Source organism: Papilio machaon, chromosome W (assembly GCF_912999745.1).
Source record: "Papilio machaon chromosome W, ilPapMach1.1, whole genome shotgun sequence".
Lineage (NCBI taxonomy): Eukaryota > Metazoa > Arthropoda > Insecta > Lepidoptera > Papilionidae > Papilio > Papilio machaon.
In genome coordinates this window covers 6,250,085-6,272,199 of record NC_060015.1, presented here as the reverse complement: position 1 = coordinate 6,272,199, position 22,115 = coordinate 6,250,085, and the positions used below count along the sequence as shown (strand labels likewise).

Below are 22,115 nucleotides of genomic sequence, written 5' to 3'. Positions count from 1 at the left end.
GGCTGACAGTATACGAGATTGCGTTCCGTTTTGAATCGTAACCAGTATAACTGGCTATAAAGGAACGGCTTCACAGTATACTGAATTGACGTCACACTCTACAGTGGTCGCAGTGCATATCGGAGAACATACCCTAAAACCACTATTTTTTAAAACAATAATAACAGAAATAACCTCGATATGTTCTTCCAAAATCCGAAACAAGTCAGCACTGACTACAGATCTCAAAAGTTCTTTTGCAGTTTTGTACTCTTCCAGGTTCTTTTCATAGAGCAATTTTTGATATTCCTGTTCACATTGTAGTTTATCTAATTCTTGACGGTATAAATCGATCCTACAAAAAAAAACAAATAGATTGTGTTACAGATTACACAGTGTCGATTTTTTCTTAATATTGACAAAAGAAACTAAAATGTAATTATTCCAGTTACCGCTTAGATATCTAGCGTGTATAATTTATATGTTGCAAAGTCTGTGTTAAAGTTTAGAAATTCGTAATCACCACGCAAACGTTTTAATACGCAATTTTTTAATATGTTATAGGGGTATATGGAAAAAAGACCTTTCCATGTTGTCAAAATGTAAAATTTAAACATTAATTTCTAATCATGATATGGGTAGAAAGCCAATAAAAGGAGGATTGGTTGAAAAGTAAAGACTAAATATTTGTGGAGAAAATATTAAGTAAATGTTTATTTTATATGGAATTTTCCGAAAATGCGCGTTCAGGGGATATTGAACTGATTTTTTTACCCAAAGTGCTGGCCGTAATGTGAAGCTAAGGCAACCTAAGATATGTATACATATGTGTGGCATATATTGAAGACTAAAAATTCGATAATGTATTTTTTAAAATATAAATAAAAATGCGCTTTGCATAAATATACTCGCTAATACAATTATTTGTAATGGATGGAAACCACTTGTAAAAAGCCACAACTAATTAATGTTCAATAATTATTATAATTTAAAATTATATTTAATAGGATACTTTCAGATTAAAATTCATGCAGACAATATGAAAGACAAATTGCAGTATTTCCAAACCTGATCTTGCGTTGAACACAGTTTTCGCAATGCGTGTCTGCTACATTGTTGTCCCCTGGCTTCCTTATTTTGCTTGGTCCAGCTGAGAACAAATCAACAAGCGCCGAGCCAGATAGAAATTGATGTAAAACAATCCTTACTAATATTATAAATGCGAAAGTAACTCTGTCTGTCTGTCTGTCTGTCTTGCTTTCACGCAAAAACTACTGAACCGATTTAAACGAAATTTTGTACACAAATAGCCTAGAGCCTGAGGATGGACATAGGCTACATTTTAACGCGAAAAAGGGGTTGTAAGGGGTTGAAAGTGGGGGTGAAAGTTTGTATGGAATTATCTTCATTTTTACAGGTAGAAGATTGAAACTTATTTTCAAGGCTAATTTGATAAAGATAAATATGAAATTAAATTTTTGGAAAAATTGTATCCCCAAGGGTGCTAAATAACAATAGGGGATGAAATTTTGTTTGGCAATATATTCGGTTTTGTTGAATGTTTTCTTTAATATGTTTTGCTATTACCCTTACCAATATTTAGTCTAGAGCCTGAGGAAGGACATAGGGCACATTTTAACGCGAAAAAGGGTTTGCAAGGGGTTGAACGTGGGGGTGAAAGTTTTTATGGAATTATCGTCATTTTTACAGTTGGAAGCTTGAAACTTATTTTTGAGGTTGCTAATCCTTACTAATATTATAAATGCGAAAGTAACTCTGTCTGTCTGTCTGTCTGTCTGTCTGTCTCGCTTTCACGCAAAAACTACTGAACCGATTTAAATGAAATTTTGTACACAGATAGTCTAGAGCCTGAGGATGGACATAGGCTACATTTTAACGCGAAAAAGGGGTTGTAAGGGGTTGAAAGTGGGGGTGAAAGTTTGTATGGAATTATCGTCATTTTTACAGGTAGAAGGTTGAAACTTATTTTCAAGGCTAATTTGATAAAGATAAATATGAAATTAAATTTTTGGAAAAATTTTACCCCCAAGGGTGCTAAATAACAATAGGGGATGAAATTTTGTTTGGCAATATATTCGGTTTTGGTGAATGTTTTGTTTAATATGCTTTGCTGTAACCCTTACCAATATTTAGTCTAGAGCCTGAGGATGGACATAGGCTACATTTTAACGCGAAAAAGGGGTTGTAAGGGTTTGAAAGTGGGGGTGAAAGTTTGTATGGAATTATCGTCATTTTTACAGGTAGAAGGTTGTAACTTATTTTCAAGGCTGCTAATTTGATAAAGATAAATATGAAATTAAATTTTTGTAAAATTTTACCCCCAAGGGTGCTAAATAACAATAGGGGATGAAATTTTGTTTGGCAATATGTGAAGTTTTGTTGAATGTTTTCTTTAATATGTTTTGCTATTACCCTTACCAATATTTAGTCTAGAGCCTCAGGAAGGACATAGGGCACATTTTAACGCGAAAAAGGGTTTACAAGGGGTTGAACGTGGGGGTGAAAGTTTGTATGGAATTTTCGTCATTTTAACAGTTGGAAGCTTGAAACTTATTTTGAGGTTGCTAATTCTATATAAATAAATATGAAATTAAATTTTTGTAAAAAAATTACCCCCAAGGGTGCTAAATAACAATAGGGGATGAAATTTTGATTGGCAATATGCTCGGTTTTGGTGAATGTTTTGTTTCATATGTTTTGCTGTTATCCTTGCCAATATTTAGTCTAGAGCCTGGGGAAAGACGTAGGCTACATTTTAACGCGAAAAGGGGGTTGTAAGGGGTTGAAAAAGGGGGTGGAAAATTGTATGGAAGTATCGTCTTTTTTTACGGTTAGAAGCTTGAAACTTATTTTTGTGGCTGCTAATTTGATATAAAGAAATTAATATTCAATACTTTAAAAAAGTTTACTATTAAGGGTGCTAAATAACAATTAGGGATGAAATTTTGTTTGGGAATATTTTAGATTTTGTTGAATGTTTTGTTCAATATGTTTTGCTGTTACCTTTACAAATATTTAGTTTAGAGCCCGAGAAAGGATAAAGACTACTTTACAACGCGAAAAAGGGTTTGTAAGGGGTTGAAAGTTAGGGTGGAAATTTGTATGAAAGTATCGTCATTTTTACAGTTAGAAGCTTGAAACCAAGTCTATGACACGGTAATAATAATACCGTGAGTGAGAGAGATACAGTTATACCCAATTCCTGTGACGTGACAAAGACAGGGATAACTATCTTCTGTCCCTTTCTGCGTACCAGGCTTTGGGGTTTGTTTGGAACAAAGGTTGTCCCCAACAAGCAACCGAGGTTGTCCCTAACAAAGTTTGACATTCGTGTTATTTTTCGAAAATTGTGAGTACTTAGTCGCTGTAATTGTGTAAAAATATTTTGATATTTCAGTTTTAGTTAGGTAAAGTTTATAAAACATGGTATACTGCTGTATTGTTGGATGTAAAAGCCGTAGTGAGCGAAAAGAGGAAAACATAACCTTTCACTCGTAAGTACTGAAACTACGCACTTATTCACATGTATTCATACAAAATAAGGAAGAAAATACTAAATAGTTGTTCTTTACAGTCTTTGTAATAACTAATATGTTAAAATACGTGTAAAATCAGCTAAAATAAAATCGTATTTTTCGAACATTATGCGCCCAAACGCAGATGTCATTTGTGTCAAATAATATACTGTGGATCTGGGAAACAAGCGGCCATATTAAACTTCTTTTCAAATTGGTTGGTTATTACCCGTAAAAATAATACCACCATCTTGTTGTAAAAATTACCCTGAATTTAGGGGAAATAAAGTATAGTATTTGTAATGTATATAAATGAAACAATTCACATTTTTTATACTATTGTAGGGTCTTACATACATTAAATACTAATTTACATTAATAAATCATATCAATAATTTACTTATCTATTTACAGTTCGTTCATTCATTTATTTACATTATCATACACTCATACACACAAACATAAATCTATCACACGCAACTCACATAACAAAATAAATCTCTTTGGTACTTACCTGTGTCGTATCGGGCGACCTGTAATGAGGTGCAGTGGAAACGCATCCACCGACGTCAGCGCCTATTGTATGCGAGGCAGCCATGTGCATACGCAGGCCGGCAAGCCGCCGCAACGCTTCCCCGCACCAGTCCGGTTTTTGCGCTCGCACTAGACGCACGCCGCTTTGCGCTCCCGACGCACTCGCTTACCTGCTTACGTATTCCGCTGCCGCTTCGCCCGATCTCTGTGAACTATTGTGCCAATTAACCTTCTGTGCCACGTGCATTATATACTTCGCCTTCTGGCTAATAAATATTGTGTTGCTGAACTAGTTGTTATTTCTTGTCAATATATTTATTGTAAATATTCTATTCTAATATATCTCAACCCCACAACTGGTGACCCCTTTGACAATGAACAAACCGGGCGCAGGAGAAGGCGCGTGTGGTTCCACTTCCAAAGCAGGTCCGTCATCCGACATTTTTAAAGTGGGAATTCGTGTTCCACCTTTTTGGCCGGAAGAACCGGAAATATGGTTTGCACAGATCGAGGGACAATTCGCCATATCCGGAATTATTAACGACGCGACGAAATTTAATTACGTCATCGGCCAGTTGGACAAGCAGTATTCTATAGAAATAAAAGACATAATCGTCAATCCTCCAGCCACAGAGAAATATGAGAAGCTGAAATCCGAGCTCATTAAGCGACTGACCGCATCGAAGGAGAAGAAACTGAAACAACTGCTCATGCATGAAGAGTTAGGTGATCGCAAGCCGTCTCAATTCCTCCGCCATCTTACCAGTCTTGCCGGACCCCAGGTACCAGACGATTTTATTAAAACCATTTGGATCAGTCGACTACCAAGCGGAACCCAAACAGTGCTCGCTGGACAACCTACAGCCACTCTGGAAGTTTTGTCAGACCTAGCAGACCGCATACACGACATCGCACCGCATACACCTCAGGTAGCATCTACCAGCCAAGCTATACCAGGGTCAGCCTTTAGCGATCTGGTGAGGGAAGTGGCCGAACTCAGAAAGCAGTTCCAGTCGTTTACAACCCAAGGGAAGAGGCAAGCCCGTTCCAACGCAAGACAGGACAATCGCGGTCGTTCCAGGTCCAGGTCAAAATCGAACTACCGGAAGTACCCCATTTGTTGGTACCACGCGAAGTTTGGAGATAAGGCCAGCCATTGTTCGCGACCCTGCGACTACAAGTCGGAAAACGTGCAGGGCGGTCAGTAATGGCGACTGCCGATTGCCCTTACACAACTAGTCGCCTGTTCGTCACTGACCGGAAGACGAAGATGCAGTTCTTGGTCGATACTGGAAGCGACCTCTGCGTCTTCCCCCGATCGTCACTGCAGGACCGACGAGCGAAGACGGACTACCAACTGTGTGCAGCTAACGGCACCCCCATAGACACTTATGGTTTTGTGTATTTGTATTTAGATTTTGGACTTAAACGTGTATTTAAATGGAGATTTGTAGTAGCAGACGTTCAAAATTGAAACAAGTTTATTCATTATGTGACCATTTATATACCAAAATGAACTTAACAGAACATAGATTCTTATGACACTAAAGTTTATTCAAAATGACCTCCGTGATTTTGAATACAGGCCTTCAATCTGCGCGGCCAGTCGTCTATCGCAGCACGAACGAGGTCCATGTCAATATCGGCGGCTGCCTTAATCTAGGATGTCTTGAGTGACTCCAAAAAAAGAATTTCCCGATATTTTTTTCCCGCGTACCGCTTCAACAAAGCGCGGCATCTCTTCAGTCTTAGGTCCATTAGACCAGCATTCAAACGATGTCCTGTTTTTCTTCGATATGCACGAAGCCCTAAGTCTTCTTAAAAAGCTACAAAAAACATACCAATATTAAAGTCATATAATTTTAAATTATTCTGTATATCATTACAGTGAACACTATATGTAAAACTACTTAATATTTAACTATTTTGATTGTACTTTCTAAGAAATTAAGTAACCGATTTCGATAAAATTTACATGGGACAAATTAAAAAATATACTCTTTAAAATCAACGGGATAAGAAATTATCAATAAAAAACACAGCATATACCAGAATTAAAAACTACTCATTTTGAAATCTGTTGAAAATAGTATAAAAAATGTGAATTGTTTCATTTATATACATTACAAATACTATACTTTATTTCCCCTAAATTCAGGGTAATTTTTACAACAAGATGGTGGTATTATTTTTACGGGTAATAACCAACCAATTTGAAAAGAAGTTTAATATGGCCGCTTGTTTCCCAGATCCACAGTATATTATTTGACACAAATGACATCTGTGTTTGGGCGCATAATGTTCGAAAAATACGATTTTATTTTAGCTGATTTTACACGTATTTTAACATATTAGTTATTACAAAGACTGTAAAGAACAACTATTTAGTATTTTCTTCCTTATTTTGTATGAATGAAAAATGAAAATGAAAAAATGAAAAAATATTTATTGACATCCAAAAAATACAGTGAATTGTCCAGGATCCTCGCACTAGGCGCAGCCTGTATCGCGAGGACCCAGCTCAGTGATTTAACAAGAAACATCGTTAGATGGCAACACACGTGCACTAAACAATATTAGAATGGTTAGGAGTTAAGTAAACTACACAAGAAAACAAAAACATTCTCATTACAACTCAATCCATAAATAATCACTTAATTATTCTTATTTAATGTACTATTTTAATGATTTTCTCAGTTTCCGCATATGATAGTTTCCATAACCACGACTTCAATTTTAATTTAGCTTTGTAAAGTGAGTCTTGTTTAATGTCGCATTTACTTAAAATATTATTATACATATATGGCCCTAAGAAATGTGAGAATCTTTGTGCGAACGTGGAGCTAACTGTTGGAAGTGGTATTTTAAAAAGTCTTTTACCTTGAGAGTCCTTATAAATATTGTTTTTCATGACGGCTTTGTGCTGTATTAGAACCGTTTTTAATATATATATTTGTCTCACAGTCAGGACCTCAGCCTGTGAGTATAATGTTTGTGTCGGGAATCTTTTCTTTTTGCCGAATAGCACCTTAAGAACAGTTCTCTGAGCACGTTCTAATTCAAGCATGGTGGTTACGGAAGATCCGCCCCACGAGTTGATACAATATGAGATGATGGACTCGCAGAGCGCGGTGTAAACGAGCCGTGCGGTCTGCGGGTCTGCGGCCTCGCGGATTCTATACATTATATGCGCCAGTTTTCGAACTTTACCAGCTAGTTCACTTATATGGGTTTTATAGGACATTTTATTATCTATTACCACACCAAGGTATCTTATGTTATTTACCTGTTCTATAGCAGAGCAATCGCACAAATTAGGAGAACTACAACCGGAATGAATTTTAATGCTTATCTGCGATTTCGGTGCAGAAGATTTAGTTTTATGAAAGCATAAGAATTTTGTTTTATCGGCGTTTAGGGTCAGGAGGTTATTGTCTAGCCATTTAACTACATCATTAACTCCTTCATCACATCTTTTTACTGTTTCGGTCCAAGAACTGCCGTGAAAAATAAGTGCAGTATCATCCGCGTAACAAATGATGTCAGTGTGGTTATTGGTCAGTCTAAGCAGATCATTCACGTATAATACGAACAGTGTAGGGCCTAAAACACTGCCCTGGGGAACGCCAAAGGTGATAGGTAGTTTTTCACTGGTCAATTCACCAATTTTAGTCACTTGAAATCTGTCGGAGAGATAGCTTCGAAACCATTGCAATGCAAGACCTCTAATGCCGAAATCTTCAAGCTTCCTTAACAGTATTAATTTAGAAACTGTATCAAATGCCTTGGCTAGATCAAGAAATACTGCTATGCAGTTCCTGTTATCGTCTAGCAAGGAGGAGATTTTTTCTGTTAAGTATGACACAGCGTGCTCCGTCGAATGGGCAGGTCTAAAGCCGTATTGATGTCTATGGAGAAGAGGGGAGATGAATTTAACTAATTGATTATTAACGAGCTTTTCTAAAATTTTGGAAAATATTGTAAGGAGTGAAATTGGTCTATAATTTTCTGGTGAACTTGTGCAACCTTTTTTATAAATGGGAATAACACTGGCAACTTTCCACGACGTAGGGAACACACCGGAGGATAAGCTGAGGTTAAGTATGTGGGTCAGTGGAGCTAATATAAGGGGTTTAATATGTTTAAGTAATGCAGGTTGTAGTCCGTCAATGCCTGGGGCGCTATCACTTTTAAACTGACTAAGAATTTTGTCTACTTCATGAATGTTTGTAGGATGCAGAAAAAAAGATTTATGATTGTTTATGACAAAGTGAGTAGTGTGAGCTAATTCGGATTCAGTTTTATTTAATTTGCTTAGTATTGTATGTGCATATCGATTACCAACGTTAGCAAAATATTGATTGCAATGATTTAAAGTCGAAAAAGTATCAGTTTTATCTGTTAGTAAGTCAGAGTTATTACATGTTTTAGATTTATAAGAACAAATGTTTTTAATTGATTTCCATAGATTTTTAGGATGATTTTTATTTTTCTGCAGCTCCTCGCTTTCATATGACCTCTTCAGTTTACGTAACAGATTGTTGCAAAAGTTCCTATATCTTTTGTAGATGAATAACCGGGTAGGGTCGTTAGGGAATTTGTGTAAATCTAAATGTAATTTGTCACGGTGCAACATGCATCGTCGTAAACCGGGAGTAATCCATGGTTTTAAGATAACTTTAGAACGACTTACTAACTGGACTGTGGTGTTATTTTTTATGCAAGCTTGGAGAACGTCAGTAAACTTCTCGGCGGCTTTATTAACATCTTTGGTAAGAAGGATATCGTTCCAATTTACTTTCTGTAAATCCTCCGAGACAGACTCATACTTAATTTTAAATTTTCGACGATAAGTTTCTGTGTTAGAATGCTTGCTTAGGGACATCCCAAATAGAACCATGTTGTGGTCAGTTATATCAGACTTACAAACTGCACCTAGCTTAAACTCTGAATTAGCCCTGACAAAGATATGGTCCAAGCATGATTCATGTCTGGTAGGTTTATTTATAGCTTGTTGTAAGTCAAATTCAGCCATCAAATTGATATAATCAGAGGTTTGGGAGTTAGTAGTGTCTAAGATGTTAATGTTGATGTCCCCTGCGACTATAATGGGATTGTTACAATTGAGCGATGAAAGATATTTATTAAGTGATGTCAGAAACGTATCAGTCTTTTTGAAGGACGGTGAACGGTATATGCCTAGCAATTTTATATTGCATACTGAAACTACGAGACATTCCGCTTCGTCAAATACAGGTTCCTGCACTTTAGGACTCCAAATCGTGTTTACATATATGACTACTCCCCCATTTTGATTAATTATTCGTTTAGTGCAAAAATAAGAATAACCAGGAATTTCCAATGAATATGGATTATCGGAAAGCCAGCATTCAGTCAGGATAATAATGTCGAAAGTGATTTTGGATCTGTTGAGTGCGACCATGAACGCGTCAAAATTATGTCTTATACTGCGAATATTGAAAACGATAATTTTAAAGTCGTGGTTAATGGTGAACGAATTACCACAGTTCTCTAGTAAATCGATCTCAGGACACTCAATGCTCAATGTGCGCTCGATTTCATTCATAATATCTAATTTTAGAATCATCGTGTTAAAAACAATGGACACACTAAAACACTGAAAGAATTTATTTCATTGGTTATAGAGCGCATAGTTAGCATTAGTACGAACGAAATTGCTTCACCGAGCAAAGAACGCCCAGAAATCGCGGACATGAGAAACTGTAATAACTTAATAAATTTCTTATTGAACTGAAAGATAATAATGGATGAGAGCAAAAATAACATATTGTGGCATGCAAATAAATGGTAATAGCTATAGGTAACATTTAAAACTACAGTTAACATAATTAAATAGTCGAATGAAATTTTGTTAAAAAATAAACTAACTAATAAGAAATATATATAAATAATTGCGCAAAATTGGACACGGTAAGTTGTATTAATTTTCTGCATTCCCGGGGCTGTCATTTGAAGGTTTGAATGCGTTGTCCAAGTCTGCATCAGAACGAATAAGTATAGCAGCTTTCCCTTCTCTTTGTCGCACATAAATGAGGCCATTTTTCGTCCAACAGTACTTAAAGTTGGCTTGTTTAGAGCGTAATCTAGCCTCACGAAATAAATGCCTATTTTGTTTAGTTAGCCTTTCATTTATGAAAATAGTGTGCTCTGGCGAGTCAGGGGTTACATCTTTTGAATTAATATTCTTACGTGTTTTGGCAGCCAAAATAAATTCATCCCTTTTTTCTTTTCGTAGGAATCTCACAACAATGGGACGGATAACATTAAGCCTGGTTGTGTTTCTAGTGCCCACTCTCATTACCGAGTCTAGTTCTGCATCAGTTACCGTAACACCAATTTTGTTACTGATCACCTTGACAGTATGTGCTAGACTTTCATGTTTTGTTTCTGGGACACCAACAACTTCAACCTCATTCTTTAGCATAAGTTGCTCTTGAAAATTAACTTTATCAATAAGCGCTGCGACCTGGTTTTTTAGTTCCGTGTTTTCTTTAGCTTGCTGGTTTTCTAAAGATGTGAGACGCTCCTCCATTAATTCCATTTTAGTCGTAACATCGTCCATTCTTTTAGAGCAGTCTTGTATAGACTGGATGGCTTCCGATAGCTTTAGATGAAGCCCAGACATATTTTGGCGCAGAAGACGTATTTCTTTTGCCAGGTCTGTGTAGTCCGAGGACGGAATATCGACATCTGGTTGGGCTTTCTTTCTACGCGTGACACCTTCGGATGGTGAGCGATTACGCACCGGAGAGCATAGCTTAACATTTGAGCGCGAAGCCATCTTTGAAATAGAACTGAACATTAATATGTCCTCTGAGAGACAATAATAAATAATTTCGATGGTATCGCTTCTGCGCTGTGGCTACTCTTTGTCGCTTGATGTGCGACTAACCGCACCGATTGTATAGCTAAAATAACCTGCTTTCAACAAACCACCGTCACAAGGTTGTAAATGTTAACTAATATCGTATCTAAAACAACCGATTTAGACATAATAATTGACACATTTCTAATTCACTATGTGTAATATTCACTTATATTAAAAGAAATCTTAAGTGTTGCGCGTTAAAACATAACTTAAACATTGTAAACTTCCGTTTAATGATCAGTGTTGTTGCACGGTCTAACGACGCGACGCGATTCGAATACATGTGAATAAGTGCGTAGTTTCAGTACTTACGAGTGAAAGGTTATGTTTTCCTCTTTTCGCTCACTACGGCTTTTACATCCAACAATACAGCAGTATACCATGTTTTATAAACTTTACCTAACTAAAACTGAAATATCAAAATATTTTTACACAATTACAGCGACTAAGTACTCACAATTTTCGAAAAATAACACGAATGTCAAACTTTGTTAGGGACAACCTCGGTTGCTTGTTGGGGACAACCTTTGTTCCAAACAAACCCCAAAGCCTGGTACGCAGAAAGGGACAGAAGATAGTTATCCCTGTCTTTGTCACGTCACAGGAATTGGGTATAACTGTATCTCTCTCACTCACGGTATTATTATTACCGTGTCATAGACTTGGTTTCAAGCTTCTAACTGTAAAAATGACGATACTTTCATACAAATTTCCACCCTAACTTTCAACCCCTTACAAACCCTTTTTCGCGTTGTAAAGTAGTCTTTATCCTTTCTCGGGCTCTAAACTAAATATTTGTAAAGGTAACAGCAAAACATATTGAACAAAACATTCAACAAAATCTAAAATATTCCCAAACAAAATTTCATCCCTAATTGTTATTTAGCACCCTTAATAGTAAACTTTTTTCAAGTATTGAATATTAATTTCTTTATATCAAATTAGCAGCCACAAAAATAAGTTTCAAGCTTCTAACCGTAAAAAAAGACGATACTTCCATACAATTTTCCACCCCCTTTTTCAACCCCTTACAACCCCCTTTTCGCGTTAAAATGTAGCCTACGTCTTTCCCCAGGCTCTAGACTAAATATTGGCAAGGATAACAGCAAAACATATGAAACAAAACATTCACCAAAACCGAGCATATTGCCAATCAAAATTTCATCCCCTATTGTTATTTAGCACCCTTGGGGGTAATTTTTTTACAAAAATTTAATTTCATATTTATTTATATAGAATTAGCAACCTCAAAATAAGTTTCAAGCTTCCAACTGTTAAAATGACGAAAATTCCATACAAACTTTCACCCCCACGTTCAACCCCTTGTAAACCCTTTTTCGCGTTAAAATGTGCCCTATGTCCTTCCTGAGGCTCTAGACTAAATATTGGTAAGGGTAATAGCAAAACATATTAAAGAAAACATTCAACAAAACTTCACATATTGCCAAACAAAATTTCATCCCCTATTGTTATTTAGCACCCTTGGGGGTAAAATTTTACAAAAATTTAATTTCATATTTATCTTTATCAAATTAGCAGCCTTGAAAATAAGTTACAACCTTCTACCTGTAAAAATGACGATAATTCCATACAAACTTTCACCCCCACTTTCAAACCCTTACAACCCCTTTTTCGCGTTAAAATGTAGCCTATGTCCATCCTCAGGCTCTAGACTAAATATTGGTAAGGGTTACAGCAAAGCATATTAAACAAAACATTCACCAAAACCGAATATATTGCCAAACAAAATTTCATCCCCTATTGTTATTTAGCACCCTTGGGGGTAAAATTTTTCCAAAAATTTAATTTCATATTTATCTTTATCAAATTAGCCTTGAAAATAAGTTTCAACCTTCTACCTGTAAAAATGACGATAATTCCATACAAACTTTCACCCCCACTTTCAACCCCTTACAACCCCTTTTTCGCGTTAAAATGTAGCCTATGTCCATCCTCAGGCTCTAGACTATCTGTGTACAAAATTTCATTTAAATCGGTTCAGTAGTTTTTGCGTGAAAGCGAGACAGACAGACAGACAGACAGACAGACAGAGTTACTTTCGCATTTATAATATTAGTAAGGATTAGCAACCTCAAAAATGAGGATACGTCCATACAAATTTCCACCCCTACTTTTACCCCCTTACAAACCCTCTTTTACGATAAAAATTAATCTTTGTGCTTTCTCAGGCTCTAAGCTAAATAGGAGTAAGTATAATAGTAAAACATATTAGGTCCTTACATATGAAATTGGCGTTTTTCGTACTGGCCACTTTAATCACGAATTTCTCCTCTTTGGTAAGGAATTCCAAATTCAAATTTGTACAGCTATAGACTCATGTATTTGTGGTTCGATGACCGTCATTCATTTGTTTTTTTTCTTCTGTTTTTTTCTGTTTGCGTCACTCATTTTAAAAAATGGAAAACTTAAAATATCGCATTATTTACGAGTACGAGTTCCGCCGTGGCACTAGTGCTCCGGAAACGACTCGAAGGGTGAATGATGTGTATGGCGGTCGTGTTGCAAAAGAAAACACAGTTCGTTTTTGGTTCCAACGTTTTCGTTCTGGAAATTTCGATCTGCAGAACAAGCCCCGTGGACGGCCTGACACTCAAGTTGATAATGAAGAGTTGAAGGCTATTGTGGAAGCGGATCCATCGCAAACCACGTCCGAGTTAGCTGCAGGCTGCGATGTTAGTGATAAAACTGTTTTAATTCACTTGAAGCAAATTGGGAAGATTAAAAAGCTTGAAAGGTGGGTACCTCACGAATTGACTGTAGCAAACCGGCAAACGCGCGTCGACTGTTGCGTTACATTACTGAACCGGCACAATAATGAAGGTATTTTAAACCGAATCATTACCTGTGATGAAAAATGGGTTCTTTACGATAATCGGAAGCGCTCAGCACAATGGTTGGATCCTGGCCAGCCAGCCAAATCCTGCCCCAAGCGAAAATTAACCCCAAAAAAGTTACTTGTAAGCGTTTGGTGGACTAGTGCCGGTATTGTTCATTACAGTTTTCTCAAATCTGGCCAGACTATTACGGCTGATGTCTTTTGTCAGCAATTGCAAACCATGATGGAAAAGCTAGCGGCTAAACAACCTAGGCTGGACAATCGCTCCACGCCACTGCTGCTTCACGACAACGCTAGACCACACACTGCGCAACAGACGGCTACTAAAGTAGAAGAGCTTCAATTGGAAAGTCTAAGACATCCTCCGTACTCCCCGGACCTTGCTCCAACAGATTACCATTTTTTTCGAAATTTGGATAACTTCTTGCAAGGGAAAAAATTCAACTCCGATGGGGCAGTCCAAATCGCCTTCAAAGATTTTATTGATTTCCGTCCGACTGGTTTTTTTAGTAAAGGGATCAATGAACTACCTATGAGATGGCAAAAGTGCATAGAAAAATTTGGTTCATACTTTGATTAATTAAATATATTATATTAAAAAATATTCGACTTTTTGTTCCTCCCATACAAAACGCCAATTTCATATGTAAGGACCTAATATTAAACAAAACATTCATTAAAACCTCACATATTGCGAAACAAATTTTCATCCCCTATTGTTATTTAGCACCCTTACGGGTAAAATTTTTACAAAAATCGAAATTCTTACTTATTTATATCAAATTAGCAGCATTAGAAAGAAGTTTCAAGCTTCTTACTGTAAAAATGACGATACTTCCATACAAATTACCACCCCCACATTCAACCCCTTACAACCCTTTTTTCGCGTTAAAAAGTAGTCTTTGTTCTTTCTCGGGCTCTAGACTAAATATCAGTAAGGATAACAGCAAAACATATTAAATAAAACATTCACCTAAACCTCACATATTCCCAAACAAATTTTCATCCCCTATTGTTATTTAGCACCCTTCAGGGTAACATTTTTACAGAAATTGAATTTCATATTTATTTATATCAAATTAGCAGCCTTAGACAGAAGTTTCATGCTTCTAACTGTAAAAATGACGATACTTCCATACAAATCACCACCCCTACTTTCAACCCCTTACAACCCTTTTTTCGCGTTTAAAAATAGACTATGTTCTTTCTGAGGCCCTAGACTAAATATTGGTAAGGGTAACAGCAAAACATACTAAACAAAACATTCACCAAAGTCTAAAATATTCCCAAACAAAATTTCATCCCCTATAGTTATTTAGCACCCTTCAGGGTAACATTTTTACAGAAAATGAATTTCATATTTATTTATATCAAATTAGCAGCCTTAGAAAGAAATTTCAAGCTTCTAACTGTTAAAATGACAATACTTCCATACAAATTACCATCCCCACTTTCAACCCCTTACAACCCTGTTTTCGCGTTAAAAAGTAGCCTATGTTCTTTCTGAGGCTCTAGAATATCTGTGTACCAAATTTCATTTAAATCGGTTCAGTAAACAATAGTAGGCGACACTTCCATACAAACTTTCACCCCCACTTTCAACCCCTTACAACCCCTTTTTCGCGTTAAAATATAGCCTATGTCCATCCTCAGGCTTTAGACTATCTGTGTACCAAATTTCATTTAAATCGGTTCAGTAGTTTTGGCGTGAAAGCGAGACAGACAGACAGACAGACAGACAGACAGAGTTACTTTCGCATTTATAATATTAGTAAGGATAGTAAGGATTATTCATTTTCGGGACAAAACAAATAACTGGTAACCCCAATCCTTTTACTTATATATAGGTATAGTCTATAGTACTTTCTATCTGTCCCTTACGGGTGAACGCGCGTGTCATATCTATATAATTCTTCATCTGAGCTTGAAACTTATTTTTGAGGTTACTAATTCTATATAAATTCTATATAAATAAATAGGAAATTAAATTTTTGTAAAAATTTTGCCCCCAAGAGTGCTAAATAACAATAGGGGATGAAATTTTGTTAGGCAATATGTAAGGTTTTGGTGAATATTTTGTTTAATATGTTTTGATGTTACCCTTACCAATATTTAGTCTAGAGCCTGAGGAAGGACAAAGCCTACTTTTTAACGCGAAAAAAGAGAGCTGAAAGTGAGGGTGGAAATTTGTATGGAAGTATCGTCATTTTTACAGTTAGAAGCTTTAAACTTATTTTTAGGCTGCTAATTTGATATAAATAAATATGACATTTTAAATTTGTAAAATTTTTACCCTAAAGGTTGCAATCATAGGTGGGCACAGTTAATCAAAAAGTTAACTTCGTTAATCGTTAATTCGTTAAATAAAAATTTAACTTCGTTAATCGTTAAAGCGTTTAATTTACGAAAATTTAACGCAAGTTAAAGTTAACAGTTAAAGTTAATTTTTGTTTATATTACGAGTATAAGGCGCAAGCGGGAAATGGCCATATGAATAATCTCCGAATCGTATGGACCTATTTTTTCGAGACTTTCAATAGAACTTAGGCTATTTTTTACTGCGCTTACGAAATCTCGGGCGATCGCTAATCCTATCTATAGTTTAGTTATAAAATATACTAAAATATAATTTAGACAATAGGAGCAATGTACTAATGCCTGTACCATAATAATGACATAGCATGCACTAGTTACACACACTTATATACTACACTAACAATGATGGACAATTTACTTTTTCAGTCAATTTTTTTATCGACAATCCGACGTCACGGAATTAGAAAGCTAATTAAATTTAGACAACACAAATTTTCTATTAAACAGTAAGACATGTGATAATATTCAAAAGAAAACAATCAAAACTTTTGTGCAGTATTTACATTTATCTGTTACTATTTGCACCCGGATCATTTGCTCATACTCCAACAACTGAACATTTAATTTTATGTATAATTTGGTAATATTTTTTTATTTTATTTTAGCTAAGGGCCCACGAACAGACTTATCATTTTTTACGTACTTTTTATTTATTAATAAAACTTCTAACATCAGAGGAAACTTATTATAACATTGATAAATAAACTATATAACCAATCCTGTGATACATCTCAACGCATCAAACTATACATCTGAGATGCCTTCGATAACTTCTATCATCTAATGATCTATCGTCCGATCTATTGTTATATGTTAAATCAAGTTAAATTACTCTCAGTGTATAGATCATAAGTTACACGACATAAAACCCATATTTCTAAACTGGAAAATATTCAACTAAGGTTTGTTAAATTACTTGTGGATAAAAAAACAAAATCAAAATATAATCAGGTCTCATTTAAAGTTTTTAAAATATGTAAAATACTTCCTGTTAGTGTCAAACATAAATATTTAATTGCACTTGTAACAATCGTGAGCATACTTCTTTTTTTTTAAATATACGTAATACCTACAATACCCGAGCAATGATTGCAGGTAAATATATGGTGCCAAGGGTACATAATATATACGGAGACCGAACTCTTAAAAAACGTGTACTGTATATATTTAATAGTTTACCTGCAGTCATTACGGATGAAAGTATCAAAGGGAAATTTAAAAAAAAAAGCTCAAAAAATATTTATAACATTCATTGCCATAACGTCTTTTCTCATTACTGATATCATTATACTTTCTTTAAATTTATTTTAATTTTAATTACCATACTTATCTAATTTTATTTTATATTAATTTAAATTAAATTTATTTTAATTTTAATTACCATACTTATCTAATTTTATTTTATATTAATTTAAATTAAATTTATTTTAATTTTAATTATCATACTTATCTAATTTTACTTTATATCAATTTAAAATTAAATTAAATTTTTTGATCCCACAGTCAAATTATTTTATATAATTTTGTGGGACATAGTTCCATTTTAGGTTTTTATTGTATTGTAAATAAATAAATAAATAATAATAACGAAAACAACCGATCGCGGGTGATGTCTTCTCTCTTTCTTATCACCTATAAAATCGTTATAGTTAATTAGTAAGAATATGTTTTGAATTATTTTCAACGACATTCGATTAATTTTAAAATAAACTTTCGATATACGTAAAAAAATCGATGTCTTTTTGTAAAGGTCACTTGTGGCGATATTTCATATATTAAATTTAGTATAACACAGTTTAACATTATTTCACTAACATAATTATTTTATCTTTTTCCTCATTCTTTCTCGTTTTGTCGTATACTTTTTTTTGTAAACAAACAAATTATCTTCGCTATTGTCTTTGCGCAGCGCACGTGCATCCCCGACCATTAGAAGGGTTGGGGCCATAAATCCATCGAGTTCGTTATCGCATTCTCTGTGCGGCTGTCCATTTGATCCTTTGTTCATATTTTTGTTGTTGTTAAAATTTTTTTTCGTAGAATATGAAGAAGCCCCAAAAAAACAAACGACGGTAATAAACACCTAAATCCCTTTTGTTTTTGAGGAACGTTTATTGCGTGCACATTTCGTCTTTCGAATTTTTAAATTTATTTTTCATTGTTTGTTTCTTATCTACGCAATGACAAAAAAATCCTATTTGTACGCTTTTTCAAATGAACCATAAACTATTTTTTTTATGTTTTTTGTTGTCTTTAAACTCCAACATTAAAATAAACATTTTTGTCTGCAACAAAGTTTAGTTGTATTTTAGGTACGACGTTGAAGAGTAATGCACACTCGATTATTTTGATTGCTATTCAACGCAGAGTTTATCTTTTTTAATCGATTTTGCGTCTCACGTATAAAAATTATTGTATTATGAGTAAAGTGTTTTCGAACCTTATGTTGATTTTTAGCCGACTTCAAAAAGAAGGAGGTTATCAATTCGACTGAATTTTTTTTTTTTTTATAACAAAGTCTTGTTCTAAAAAAAGTGATGTTAAATAAATGAAAACCAGTTTTAATGTGAATAAAATGTAATAAAGACTTTTCGAGATATTTGTGTAAATGTGAAATAATTAATAAACTTTGAAGGTGTCTAGCGCCTAAACTTCACAATATTTGATAGAGGTAAGTTTGTTTAAATCGTCACTATTTTCTAACAAGGATTTTGTGGTACTCTTTTGATCACGTCTATCCCGGCCGCTCGGTGTATTGTATAACATGCATCACACTCACTCGTTCTCTCTCGTTCTCGTTCAGCATTCGACTCGCCGACGGTCGCCGAACATAGCCGAACTTACGAATGTAGCCTGTTGCATAATTTAAATAAAATGACAACACGTCAATAAGTGTATATTGTAACAATTAACGGACTAAATTAACGGAAGTAGAATTTAACGGAAGTTAACAAGAGCGTTAACACTTTTTGAATTTAACTTAAAAGTTAATCCGTTAAGGAAAATGTTAACTTCGTTAATTAACGATTAACGGATTAACGAGTTAATGCCCACCTTTGGTTGCAATGTAACAAAACGGAATAGGGGATGAATGTTTGTATGGGAAGATGTTTATGTGAATATTTTTTAAGTTTTATATTTTTTGGCATTTTCTATAAGTTTAAGTAAAAACCACAACAACAACATAATTCACGACCCGTAACCCAGAGGGGTAGGCAGAGACCCAGGACCTACATTTGGCGCGGTCCGGGCACACCTCTTTCTATGTTCTTCTACATACATCAAAGCATAGCACGTTGGTTAAATAAAATAATTAGCCCAAAAAAAATGCTACCCAAAATAGTATTTCACGCGGACGAAGTCGCGGGCACAGCTAGTATTATAATATGAGCAAACTTCAAAAACATAAATGCTTGAGTTTTCAAAATTTTAAATTTAACATAAAATTAAGTAAAGAGATTTCTTGTAAATGCTACTACCAAACTACTGATATTTCTTTTTATATTACATTGATTTTATACAAAGGTTGAGAAATCACCTTTAAAGAATACGTACATTTACTTCAGCGATTAAGTTAGACAATGTTTTTAAGTATTGTCAATTAGATTTGGCGTTTATGTAAACAGCATGGCTGGCATATTACGCGGTGGGGCAGTTTCGCATAAAACTCTTGCAAAGCCAACCACATGAGCATAGATGTACAAAAACTAAAGTTCATTTAAATTTAACACATGTAAAAACTATCAAATGTTTATAATGGTTTGGAGAATTAAAGATTTCAGTTTTCAAATACTGCATCATTGGAGGACTGACAAAAGGGTTATTTTATTGTTTTTTTTTTTTTATTATTTGCTGAAGCTTAAATCCCTTTGTCTATTAATAAGCAAACAAAAATAAAGATTTTATAAAACGCTAAGCATTTTGTTAAATTGTTTATTTGTTTTGAAATATTATCAATATACAAATTAACTCACCTTCAGGTAAACTTACTGCTTTATGCTTCACAGCAACACTACTCGCCTTTATTTGATTGGGTAATAGTGGTGGAGGTTTACTTGCGTCAAACCTTAAATTGAGTTTACAATGTGTTAGATTTGGTTTCTTTACTGCTTTAAAACTAATTATGAATTTGTACATACATGACAGGCAGAGGAGGAGGTGGTTGATTCATTGGAAAAACCACTGTTGTTCTTTCTGGAGGTTGACCAAGTGGTGCTAAAAAGTCAGAAAATACTATCTATAGACTATTGAAATACCAAATAAAATCTCATGTTTTTGTATTGGATTTAGGCCCACTGGTGAATACTGTTGAGCACTGATAAGCAGTTAAGAAATATATATTATTTAATTTTGGATATATTTTTTGGATATTGTAATTAAAAAAACTAAGCTTAATTTCTTAATTAATTGTCCTTTAAACAGTACTTTAATTCACTTTGGGGTTTTTTTAACGGGGGTATATTTCAACATTTTAAAGGTTATGTCAATGCAATAGAATGAAAATAATGAGGGCACCAACATTCACTCAAATAAATAATTCAACTTTTTAATTATTATTATAAAAAAATCTTTTTTGTTTATTTATAAGCTTTAATTAATTTATACTGAGAGATAACAAGTTTTTATTAATCATGTTATCTGAATTGGCCTCAAGTGTGGCACACTTATTATTAATTTGTAGTGAATTATTTTTTTTAAACTGTTAGGAAATTCTATCTACTTTCAAAAATAATACTTTACCTGTATAAACAGGGGCTGTGGGCCGTGGATCACTCGGGGAAGCTGTAGGAGGTGGCGGCGGGGGCGGTGGGGGAGGCGGAGGAGGCGGTGGTTGCTGGACTGGCAGTGGCATGATCTGAAGCGGCATGGCTGGCATCACCGACATCGCATGGACTGATGGTGGAGGCGGCGGCGGCGCCGGCCTCGCTGCACAGGCTGTCGCGCCGGGGGGTACCGACGAAGGCGGCATGGGCCCCGGCAATCCATTCTGTTGGGGAGGTACGTAAGATTCTCTAATAAACACTGCTATCTGCCGTATTGTCTCGCCATTGTTCGCCGTTGCCGCTTTTTGCATGGCGGCGTGACGTTCTGCAAGCACACGAGGTATTTCCCCTGTAGCCAGAAAAAGATTTTCCTCTTCTCTAGTCGTATGTAGGTATGTACAGTCTCCCCTCGTGCAGCCAGTTTTGTTTTGATAGTCGTGACAGAATTTAAGAATTTTTTTCATTTCTTCAAAATCCAGTTCGTGACGAAATTTACATTTCGTACTTTTCTTGCATGTGCCCCTGACATAATTACGACATATTTGCTTAGGTTCATCGCTTGATGACGTATTTTCTGTTTCAGTCCGTGCAGGGGGCCGTGGCTGCGCGGGCAGCGGGGGCTGGCGGCCATTTTGATCACTGTGATTGTTCATGGAATAAAACGCCTGGAAACAAAGGATGAAACGCTTAAGATAGAAAATAGTAGCAAGGAAACGCGGCAAACGAAATGCTGCATAATTATGTCATTTTTTAAATAATTACTTTACGCTAAATATCAAGAGAGAATATTAATTTTTGTAGGATTTAACCAGGACAAATTGCTTCGACACGAATAAGTGCACTTAACACCACACTGACACAGTAAATCCATCCAATAATCCAAGTTTTTTTTTATCCACGCGGACGCAGTCGCGAGCAACAGCTAGTAATAACATAATTATAGGGTTATCTTACAGTGTTATCTTATAGATTTATTTCCGGCTATTAATTTAATGTTGTTGATGTTGCCACACTACCGTCGCCACATCTAATTCACTAAGGGTATGTTCCGATATACACTGCGAGCACTGCACAGTGCTATCACTGTAGAAAAATTCGTTCCGTTATGGACTGCCAGTATCCTGCCGCAGTACCCTAGGGAAATATATGACGTCATAAAT

General features: G+C 35.3%; 1 long non-coding RNA gene across 1 annotated transcript; it reads right to left on the bottom strand.

The window, feature by feature from the left end:
• Nucleotides 1-1,082: 1,082 nt before the first annotated feature.
• LOC123723182 lies at nucleotides 1,083-21,037 on the bottom strand. The gene is made up of 4 exons (XR_006756666.1): nucleotides 20,933-21,037; nucleotides 20,332-20,407; nucleotides 20,167-20,258; nucleotides 1,083-1,129 (listed from the first exon to the last, which is right to left on the bottom strand). It is a non-coding gene; the product is annotated as an uncharacterized LOC123723182 (long non-coding RNA).
• Nucleotides 21,038-22,115: the final 1,078 nt, after the last annotated feature.